Source organism: Hetaerina americana, unplaced genomic scaffold, assembly GCF_022747635.1.
Source record: "Hetaerina americana unplaced genomic scaffold, ioHetAmer1.1.p SCAF_8, whole genome shotgun sequence".
NCBI classification, from domain to species: Eukaryota; Metazoa; Arthropoda; class Insecta; order Odonata; family Calopterygidae; genus Hetaerina; species Hetaerina americana.
The window spans coordinates 52,933,137-52,945,556 of record NW_027287427.1 but is presented as its reverse complement, the minus strand read 5'-3'; positions in this window follow the sequence as shown (position 1 = coordinate 52,945,556).

The following is a 12,420-nucleotide window of genomic DNA, read 5'->3' as shown; positions in this document are numbered from 1 at the left end:
TAGATGAAATCTCTTATAATAATTGGAAGCGGGTCTTTTCAGTGATGATGTGGAAAATGTATAGTTGTAAAAATGGAATAATGGTAGGAGTGATCACGACAATAAAATTAAAAAGGTTGTGTAGAAATGACAGATTTAGATTGTGTAGAAATGACAGATACCATGTAAATACGAAAAATAATCGGAATAACCATAAACGGTCATGTAATGGGAAAAGTGTTTTTATTTTTTCATTAGCCTAGTGTATTGTCATAATTTCACCTAACCTTTATTTTATTGTCTTTATTTTTGCTAGCAGCCTTTCTCGGATGCATAGAGAGGTTTTCACACTTGTACACCATATTGTCTGTACATGTGGCTAACAATTTATATATTATTTATATAGCTTGCACATATTAGGAACTGGCTGACAAAGCTTAGTTTAGAATGATGGCTCAACCCTTGCCACTCATCCCGGCGGTGATATGCAGTTTACCTGTTTCCATAAAAATTGATATAAATGGTCGTGTAAACTTACAAAACAGTAGGAGTGAAATTCCAAAGGTTTGGTGGACTGAAATTAAAATATATTTACGGGGAAAAATTAAAAAAGGAATAGGAGAAGGGTATCACATTGAGGTCATTTGAGCCATAGAGTCGTAAAAAACGAAGTAACGCCCGAGAGGATAATGCTTTTGGAGCATTATGAAAAAAATTCTCTTTACTCAGTACGTCGTCCACATAGTCATGAGAAAAACCCTGCATTTGTGAAATAAATTAAGGAGTTAAATTTATCCCTTACACAGTGATATCAAAAATACTTCACGTTTTAACGATATGTTTATCCAAAAACATAAAATAAGAGCATTACAGCCGAGCACTTGTGAATTGATTAGACTGCCTATTTCCTATGAAATACTCGTCGTCTCATGAAAGCTAAACTTCAACGCTCCAGTATTTTTTAAGAAAACACCTTATTTTCGTGTATTTTCCTTTATCAGCTATACACAATTCCCTAATTTTAAATAATTAAGACTCCTGTTATGCAGCCTTGCAACTTTATGAGTTACTGAAGTGAGTTTTTACTCTAGTTAGCCGCGGACCCAGTTGGTTTCCGCCTCCAAGCATTCAATTCAGCATAGTTCAAGCAATATCAAATCTTTGAATTTGTAAAAGAGAATAAATCTGAATTGAAAAAATGTTCTTTCTGCAGATGGCGTTCTTTTAGCTGCATTTTTAATGTATTTGTACGGGAAAGGAAAATACTATTTTTCCTTTGATTTTCTTCAAATTTTATTATTCATTCTCGCTTCAAGGTTTTGTTTCGTTAAAAAGTTCTTCTTACAAATACTATTTCCAGTTAAACATCTATTTATAAAAATCATCTTATAGTACTTATTATATCCTAAACTGTATCACTGCATGTTCTTTATATCCTTTGCGGCATATTAATCAAATATGCGGACTCAGAATAATTGAAGTTAGCCACAATCTGTGCCCTCCCCTTCACTATTTTTGGCTATTGCATTTTTAATTGCTAGTGAATTATTAATAAACTAAATTGATATACATTGAAAACATGCATTATTCTTAGATTCAAAGTGCCCCCTTCTCTACCTTTGTGTATTTCATACGCCGTATGGCTTACTACGAGGTATATTTCCTCTGACCAACCAAATCAATGTTTGGAATAGTTACTGTGGTTTTTTAGTCCAAAGTTATGGAGTTAGTATTTTACATACACGGTTAGGGTTAAATCTGTGATGTCTTTCAGAGAAGTCAGCGATATTCTAGGTAATTCATGCACAAGTCTTCCATGACAGTAATATTTTTAAGCGTGAATAAAATTGTGTCTCAATTGTTGAGAAGGAGGTCTAAAATTTCAATTTCAAATATATTTGTGGATGTCTTTACGAAGAAAATTGACTATATCGTCTGCATACATACATTTTGAATAATTCATAGTTATATTAATTGATTTACTTATAAAAATTTAGTTTGGTGATCAAGTTAAGACATGAAACATGGGTTAATGTTACTAATTTTTTAAATTCAGTCGATTCTTTAAACGTGCCAATATATTGAGAAAATTGCACTCCCGAGCGTTATAAACTTATAATATTTGCATGGTGCTAATAAAAAGGAAGAAGTCATAAAACAATATCAGTCAAGAGGAGACAAGATTTGTATCTGTTTCTGGGTAAACGTCTTTTTTTGTGGAAGAGCTTTGTTTTCTAGATATCTTTATTTTCAATGTTATGTGGGCAAATATAAATCAAGAGATGGCGATTTGAATCCTGCTTTGGGATACGCCGCTTAATAGACGCCTGAATTCTTACATCAATTGCCTAATGAAAAGGTACGATTGGGCACCCTGAAGTAAATAATAAATCAAAAGCGTCGGTTATAATATAATTTTTCAAAAATTTGTCCTTATTTTTTTAAAGTGGTAATTATTAACTCAAACACTGCAACAATTATGGAAAATTTTGGTGCTTCTTGAACCGAATATTGCATATTAAGGCGTTGAAAATGCAAGATAACTGACGTGCTCGTGGATCGTCCACCATTTAGATAGGCAATTAGGAAAATTGATAGGTCTCCTCTAATAGAATTGAGTTTTGTTTGACCCCTTATTCCTTTTCTCTCCTCTCTGCGAAACATTATTCTCTTCATGATTGATTACGTTAAGGTATGATTTAATGAATGAATCAGAAAAATTAGGTATAGAGAACAAATGAAATGAAATATTTTATAGTAATCGCTATTATTGGAAACGCTCTGTTATTTACCCTAAAGTCGGAAAATTTTTCGAAATATCGGAAATTGTGGCGTTCCTCGGGTGAAGACTTTAGTGATTGTTATATTCCGCCCTTCTTGGAATTTTGCTCGGAGAGCATAACGGTGAAATTTTACAAAAATGGACGCCCAATAATACGATTTTCTTTTTTTTATGACGACGTTGAACATCGAAACCTGGGTCGTGTTTTAAATAAAGTGTGTGGAATTACAAAGTCAATAATTTCATCTCATTTTAAGAAATACGATTCTCATTAGAGGACACTGGGAAAGAGATTTCTTTGTATGCAGTTACTTAGATGTAATTGTTTAATTGCCACATTATATTAACATAGTGTGCCATATTATTGTAATTGGTATAAGTATCTCTCAAATAAGTCTATTTTAAAATAAAATACATTGAAGGCTTAGCTCCCAACGTCTTTGGAAATCAAATTACCTATATGAAATATTTCTTCACGTCTTAATATTTTTCTCTCCCTTTGAAGAGTATTTGTTCTGCCGGATTTATGCGTATTTCATTTTGTTCATATATGCTTGCAAAAAAGCAGGCTCTCCTTTAAATAGAGCACATAAAAATAACAAATCGTGGGCTTTTGGATTTAATATTGGAAATAAAACCTTTCATTCTCTTAAGGATTTCTTGTAATGGAAATTCCCACCTTAGTTATTTCATTATTTGAAAATCCGTGGTTTATTGTATGTATTGTACGTATTGTGTATTGTAAGTATTGTATGCATTGTATGTTATGATTGTATATTTGCTGATTCTATCGACATTTTTATTAGGCGCCAAAGATTTTAGCTCTTGCATTGTGGAATTAATATTTTACTTCACCCGCATTTGACACTTTGAGTAGATTAACAGCAATGTGTTGAAGTTGAATTTAAGTTTCGAGAGACACGGTGACAATAACTATGTCTGTCAAAACGCATATAATGTCATAGTAACCGTATTCATAATTCTATGCCTGCACCACACAGTGTGTGTGATGACATCCGCATTGGCTAATGTAATTTAAATTGGATTAGACCAATATTATTTCGTTTCGACAATGATTAGTAAATTTCACCTGACTTTTGCTGTGATTTTTGAGTAAAAACAGGGCCTAGGTACATCGATAGGGATCTTAACGCTCGTGGAGACTATTTGAAATTTATTAATGGAGTCGTAATTACGCAGTTTCTATGTAGTCCTTCGTTCGTTTTATCGGTATTGGCTAACTTAGAGAAATTAAATAACCTATTGCTAACTAACTTAGCGGTTGCCATAAATTGAACCAAAACATGGAAAGGTTTTATTTATTCAATTGTTTATGGCTCAACTTTGTGGAAGTTCATGTTCATTAAATGAAGAACCTCTGTTTTTTATTTTCGTACTTCTAGTTGCAACGCTTAGGCGTCCTAGTGGAAAAATACATTGTGTTCTTCATTTTATGATGGGAAGATTTGCTTGTATTGAACTCTGTAAACATAAACCTTACTAACTAAAAATGAGAGGATACGGGTACGAATATATCTATATAAGAATGAATCTACGCGTGAAAAACTAGTAAAGTCTCAATGTAATCCACAGTAATATGCTTGTGTTAATTTGATTTGTAAAACCTTTTTATGCTAGGTTAATTCAGTTATAAATAGCTAGACTCTGTTAGTATTGACATTGAAATTGTTTAGGGGAAAAACCCATGTTTATGTAATAAATGGTCAAATACGTCGAGAATTTGATGAAAATACAAAGAAAGCATTAATATCTTTCCTTATTTCTTATTGGTTCAATGACATTTTCGCATTTCGCCAAATTTAATAGATCAAAAATGGAGACCAGTGATTATTAAAAAAGATTTTTAATAGCTGTGAAACTATTCATCGGATATTTTGCCGTTCGTACATCCTAAAATATTTATGATACCCAGCTCTGTTTCTGTGTTTCATTGGAACCGCTTTGTGGTAATACATTACAATTCTGGACTTAATGTGTTATGTAAACTATTCGTTTTGTGTTATAAGTATTTCTTTAAATATTCTTCGTTAGTCTTTGATCTCTCTAAAATTATTTTTTCAGTTTTCTCTAATATTTGCTCTTTGTAATTTGTGTAATTGGGAACATAAATTGGAATTTTTGACCAAGATATAGGTGTGTTTGTAATGTTTGGGACAATTTTCACTCTAGAAATGGACGATTAATTTAAACATGATTCTAATATATTTTTTGAACTATTATTTCTGAAGTTTTGAACAATAGAATCCAGCCAATTGAAGGATGAGACGCACGCATCGATTCTAAAAAAAGTTGATGAACAGCTCTAAGAAAGGGCTCAATGAACTGACTTACCGGCAATGTAGACACTCTTATTTATTTGCAGCATAATAGTAATCAGTATCCGTTGGCTGAGATGTTTTAATTGAGAGTTTAAAATTTACATGAACACTTTTGACATTGGGTCTCTGTCAAATTTAAGACGGCTTTCAATGCAAATAAGTGTACCGGTGCCCGGTAATCTGTGTATGAACGACGATGCTGTGATGACGTTAAAGGAGATATTTTTTTCTAAACTGGAATCCCCGTGCATTTTCTATGACCCCGACAGGTAGGCAAAAAAGAAATAAAATCGACTGCCATGGATTTGCGAATGTGTGCGCGCGGATGTGTGTGTTTGTATGTGTTAAGGGGCCGGAGATTTTCCTTTTTTTTCCTCCCCCTCCGAAACAATTTTTGCACTCGCCATGGTTTTTAACTCTCCGAATAACTGGGGATGGGCTAATCAAATTTATCACCTTGGAGATAAAGCGAGAGACGGAGAGAGCGAAAACTGCTTGTATGGGGGATAACTCACTTAACGAAACCAATTCTGCTCAGCCTCCGCTCCGAACCTCTTCTCTCTCTCTTTCTCTCCCTACCCTACGTCCCCATTCCAGCCTCCTCCTCCCCTACCCCCACGACATTGCCACTTTTCCCGTGCCTCCACCTCCTCCTCCTCCACACTTCCTCCGGAATCCCCTTCACTCTATCCATTGGGGAAGATCTCCTAGGAAGCAATGGATCCTCATCCACCGCCCCCCTCTACTACTTTTCCGACGCGAATCCTCAGATTCCGCTCCTTGAATCCGCACGCGCAACACTTCCTCGTTTGCACGACCCACACATATTCGTACACACACACACACATACACACACATCTTCAGTGTTTCATCGTCCCCATGCTACTTTTGTCTTCCCAGTAGTATGTGAGAGTCATGCTTCTGTCATGATTAATACTGTACCTTTCCTTCCTCGTTTTTCACTGTAAAAAATATCTCTCGGAAACGTTCGTGGTAGGGTCAGGTGGATAAGATTTAAAATCCAGGATGCATTCGGATCTGTCCCGTTGCTGAGAACACTACTCGACGGAAGCTATGCACTGTTAAGGAGAAGCCTCTTTTTTATACTTCAAAAGAGCAGAAAGACTCATGCTTTTGCGACAAATATTTGAAGAATACATGGATGGTAACTTATAAATGTTATAATTCAATTTTTTGATTGAAAGATTTTGCGAAAAAAATGAAATGAAAATTTCAATTTTAGACAACATTCTTGCTAGCGACAATCCGTAATTAAACTTATTTATAACAAATGTGAATTTAAATATCTCAAGATAGATATTTTTAATTAAAAATATGAATTAGTGCCTTCCAACCTCAAATAATTTTAAACATAATGGAATACCTACAAAGCTGTAGGCCAGATGAATCATCAATGACACCAAGGATCTTAATTTTTAAATGCATTCTTTGATGTCGTCCTGTTGGAATTCACTACAAACTTTTTTAGAAAAATTCCCTTTTTTATACTATTCCTCCTTCAATAAAAACTGAATTTTTTAGATATGAGAGATCTGTTTACTAGCCGCCGCACTAATTCAAACCAAGGAGGTATAATCACAGGTATTGGTGGCAATATTGCAATTAATTTCGCAGTAAAACAAAATTATTTTCCGGAGTCTTCATTTCTCATAACCAAAGTATAAAAATAGTTTATTTCATGCTAATTTGAAATGATTATACTTGAAATGCTTTAACTGTCCCAAAGCTCCGAATGAACGGTAGAAGTGGGGATTGCAGTAATCCTTATAAGTAAACTGGAAAATAAAGTGAAATGGATCAAAAGACAAAACTACGTACATGTTATTTTCGTAAAAATCGAGCAAAGAGAATCACAAGAATTTATAACTTCGACAAAACAACGTATTGAAGTCGACGTAATGGAAATAATATCAAAATTATTTTAATGCTAGGAGCAAGTGATTAAGCCCCCTGGAGTTTTAACTGTACTCGAAGCGAAAGAATTAGGCAACCGACGAATTATTGAAGTCAATGAAGCCACACATTAGTATAACCCCAACTAAACATCATTTGCTACCGCTTTATCACTCAAAGCAATTGATTTGTGGACTGAGTCATTCTATCTAATGGTTTAAGGTACATGTGAAAATATTAATTCCATATGAGTTAGTCAAAAAAATTCATTAAAAGCTTCACATGAACTTATTTCCGCTAAAGGTCACGCATTTCTCACATAATCTTGTTAATTACAGACATAAATGCAGCTTAAAATGTGCATACCATTTACTAATCCATTACAAAATATTTCAATTGCATTTGCTTCATCTCATTTTACTGAAGAAATAACCCTCCCCAGGAAACGTCTGCAAAACTAGCCAGTATCAATATTTTACTCCTATGACCACAAATTTCAGTGTTAATATACTATTCTCAAAAACGACAACAGAAAAGTAAAGTTTGAAAACACATTCTACTTCATAAGGTGAGCATGAATATTATAATTGGGTACATAAAATTGGATAACTAAATATGCGAATGGAAAATAATAAAATTAACTTTCAAAGGTTTCAGTAATGATGAAAAATATGTACATGCCCTTATTTGAAGGATCTAATATATTTGGCTTTCTCTTTTTGCTTAAAAACGAAAAGTGAAATCGATTCACACTCAAAACAATCGTACGTTGCCTCACACCGAAAAAGCGGAATTTTCATGATAAGGCGTGCAAGAAAAATGAACGCATAAGGTGTGAATAAGGAAGCATTATCGTAATGTAGTCGGCAGGTGATGCGGGGCCCCTTGCCCAGGGAAATGCAAACTTTGTTTTCCTAAAGACAATGCATAAAGTGAAATTCCATGGCTCAATTTGCTTTCATGTTCCTTTTGATCATAAATATGAAATATAGAAAGTCCGAAGCATTATTGTTCATGTGCATCAAACTAGGCCATTGTTTATTCCAATTTTAAACTAGTTTCCAAAGAAAATTATAAAATATCCTATACTACGTAGTATATATCATTATGGCCGAGTCGTGAGCTCTTCTGAAAGGAAAATCGGATCTTAATGATGTGAATGTTACAATAAAATAATGTGGTATTTTTGTCTGGGAAGTCATTTTATTTCTCCTCCATCCATCAAATTTTTACTGTAAAATGGCGCTACTGCTGTATGTGAACAATGTTTTAAAATAAAATAAAAAATAAATGAAATTTTGTTTTGTTGTTAAATGACAATAGCTGTGTTAGAATTAATTATGGTTGTGCATTGACTAATCGTGCATGAAAGTTGTCACTCCGATGGTTTCCTACAAAGTAGCTTCACTAGAATTAATGAGGGCGTTCGACATTGCTACAACATGAATTCTCTGCGTGCTGGTATGATTTCACTTTTAGCGCATCGACTGGTCTTGCGTGAACGGCGTCACTCCAACAGTTTTTATTGCTCTTTTACTTGGCCGCGATCATTAATTGCGCGCGTGACCGGTCAAACGAATGCTAGCTGCCTCGCGTCTCCTATGTGCCTCCACAAGGGTGTCATGTCACGTACCGCCAGTGCCTCTTCTCCTCCCCTACCAAACCAACCCCTTCACCTCCCCGTCCAACCGTCCTCCCCACCGCCTCCGTTCGTCATCCGGGCCACTCCCTCCGCCTCTCGCGCTCGTGAAAACGCGAATCCCAAAAGCGCGTCCTCTCCACTCGCTTCTCCCAATGGGATTCCGGTGGCGGGTAGCTCGCACACACAAACGGACGAGTCCTTCATCCATCTATATCTCTCTCTCTCCGCCTCTCTTTCTCCCCATCCCAATACATGTACTCTCTACCTCCAACCCTACTACCCCCTTCAAGCCAAACGCAGTGGAGAAAATGGAATTAAACGCTGGTACGACGCGTCATATGGGTCGCTGGCGAAGGTGGCACCTTCATGCCCCAGAACCCAGGGGGTGGGAAAAAATCAACTCCCCATCGTTCTGTCTCGGAAATCCTCTCGAAGCTCGCTTCGTAGAACGCTTACACACATTCCCTCCTTCCTTCTTTCCCTTCCCCTGGACGTCCCAGCCGCTAGGCTTTCCGATCTCCCCGATTCATCTTGCATCTCCACGTCCTCCTGTCTCTCTTCTTTCTCCAACCTCCGATATTGTTCTGTGTGTTTCTGAATCGTAGCGTCGTTGAAATCCGCGACGGAGCGCTATGGTTAAGTTGCTAATATCTGTGGGATATTTTTGTTTCAAGCCTCCTTATTTTCATGGGCGACTTCGAGTACTCGTTTTTACTCAAAGTGGTCTGACAACATATTTTACCGTGACGCAAATGTGATCTCGACTATGAGTTCAATGTAAAGCAAACACCATGTTGTTATTATATGTATATAAACACGGTGATTCCACGTGTTCTGATTTTAACCTAGAACATATTTCTATACCACGTCCCTATTTTCATTTCTTTCGGAAAGTAAAAAAAAACTTATGCAAAGAACAGCATCTTTTATTTTACTCGTGATGAGCAATCTGTGTCCCTGAAAAGTTTACTAATTATTTCCATTCTTAAATCGAATTTTCAAAGTTTGGATTGCTCGATATGGATTGGCATGATTTGATGATGATGCTTCCTTCAATGCATATGTATCATATTTTAGTATGTTCACAATAGGCTGCCTCTCTCAAAATACTCTTTACTACTAGATGGCCATTATAAGCGTGAAAGGGTGGAGAACATCGTGGATCTTAGTCCCGTTCTAATGCCTTTACAATTAATAAATATCCGAAATCAATTATAAAAATGTATCCATGGCTCTTGAATACTTCCGTCAATGAGATTTATGTTTTCATTCTGTAGTTATTGCTCGACTATCCCTTTCTGCTTATCATCGATAAAGTGATAATGACTTGTTTGGCATGGACTATATTCCGTCGCTTAAAAATTATGCCCTTCATGGCTTGAAAATAACTTTGGAGCCATCATGTTTATCATAGTGTATCAACTTCATGTACTCTAGAGGAACAAAATTTGGTTATCCTTTATAAGACAAGACAATCGTTTTTCTACTCTCACGAAAAAGCAAAATTGAACTCCGAAGGAATTAATTGACGCCTGCGCTTTCAGGATGAAACTTATAAAATAACACATGTAACCACGTTGATACTTCCTTAGGCTAGAGATCGGTGGAGAGTCGGTGGAATTTCCGGGGGAAAATAATAAAATAATAATTTTTCGGAATGGAACTCGGACTTTTATCCTTTCACGCATTAATATGTACATGATACTCAATTTTGATTCAGTTCTTATTTTATTTATCCTCCTCCCTTTTCAGTGGCGGTAGGATGGGGCGGATGAGCCGCTGCCGCCCGTTCGAATGACTGTTGGGTCAACAAATACCGGATATTGTATGTTCAGACATCCATTCGGCTGACTGAAGAATATTCGCCCGCTGCGCGTTGGCCGTAATGCTAGTCACTGTGAAGAGACGTACGGGTGTACGCCCCTCACCCTCCCTCGAATCAAATATTCTCGACAGTGGCGAACGGGCAAACATGCAAACACCGGCGCCAACGGCGTTTAGTTCCAGGTATGCTCTCACGCGAAAGAGGAGACGTGGTATGGCACGAGGGGAAAGGGAACAGTGGGGGAAAGGTGGCATGGGGAAAGGATGGATATGGGTATAGCGAAGTTCATATGCCTAAACATATATGTATATATGTATGCGTATGTATATATGTATATATATGTATGTATATATATATGTGTGTAGAAATATGAGTATATATATATACATTTATATATATATATATATATATATATATATATATATATATATATAACGATTGTACGGAAAAACTCACACGAGCGGCACAATAATGGGATGCACAATAGAACACAAATAGAATAACAACATTTAAAAGGACACACGGTAAATTGTTCGAGCTTTCGGCCCTCTCAGACTCTCAGTCTGAGTCAGTCAGAGTGAGTCTCACTTGAAGAAGGCCTCTGAGAGAGCCGAAAACTCGAACGATTTACCGTGTGAGTGTCCTTTTAAATGTTGCTATTCTATTTGTGTTCTATTGTGCCGTCCCTATATATATATATATATATATATATATATATATATATATATATATATATATATATATATATACACACACACACACTCACTCACACGCAAGCGCCAACATATGCTTTACATGTTTTGAATAAAGAAAAGGGGCGCGGGGGGGGGGGGTGGGGAATGAAGGCAGTAAAAAAACTGCCAAAAGCGATTCCCCGGTTAACAGATGGGTTTGAACAATTTCTTTTTTTTCAGGAAGAAATCCGAATTATTTTCTTTTTAAGTCTCGCCAATCTACAATCCACTGGCAAGTGGGTACCATTAATGATTCAAATTATTTGACGGACGACTGGAGGAAGCTCTAGCTGCTCGAAAATTTTCGCCGATGCCTTGGGAGTTTTTTTTAATGCCCTTTAAAAACGAGCGGAGTCGATAGGATTTGGGATCACTATTTCATGATATCAGATTGACTCAATTCTTCGCGGATTCATGAGGCGTATTTCCTTTTGCTCCAAGAGAAAATCGTGTAACAATTAAAAAATTTATTGAAGGAATATTTTATAGTAGGAATTGTATGTTCGTTAATATTTAGCATAATTTTATTGCTTTAAGAACTATTTTAATGTTTATTTGTAAAATATTTTCTCTGGTTTGAAGGTGTATGCTGTTTATTTTACCCAGTACTTATATTTTGGGGTAAATGTATAAATGTATGTTACTCATTTTTTATTGACCTCAAAGTTTCATCAGTATTTATAACAGCTTGCTTTACTTCGATTAAATAATTGAGTTTATATGTGATTGCGACCACTCAGGTCATATTTCATCGTTCATTCAGTCATTGAAAATCCATTAAAAGACATTTAAAAAAATCCATTGTGAGCAGGATTTGAACCTTAGATTTCTAAGCGAGCATGCAAAAGTTTAAGTGACCTCGCTAACCGAACCAGGAGGAAATTTCGTCAAAAATTGCAAGTATGTTAAAAATTCGCGCGGAAATGAATCTCTTCAAAATATTTCATGCATAATTTCCTGTTAAAATTACATAGCTTATGAGGGTATGTAAGGTGCCGAAGAATTTAATTAAGTAATCGGCTTTTAAATGATTTAGTACTTGCTGATTCACGCCAAAAAACTTTCGTCCGGTGTAAAAACCAACATTTTGATTTACTTAAAATAGATGCTATAACGTATTATTCTTATTTATGAAGTAATCTACCGGTTAAGGTAGTTTTTGATATTATATTTTGATATTCTTATCACTTAAAAATGTATCCGAA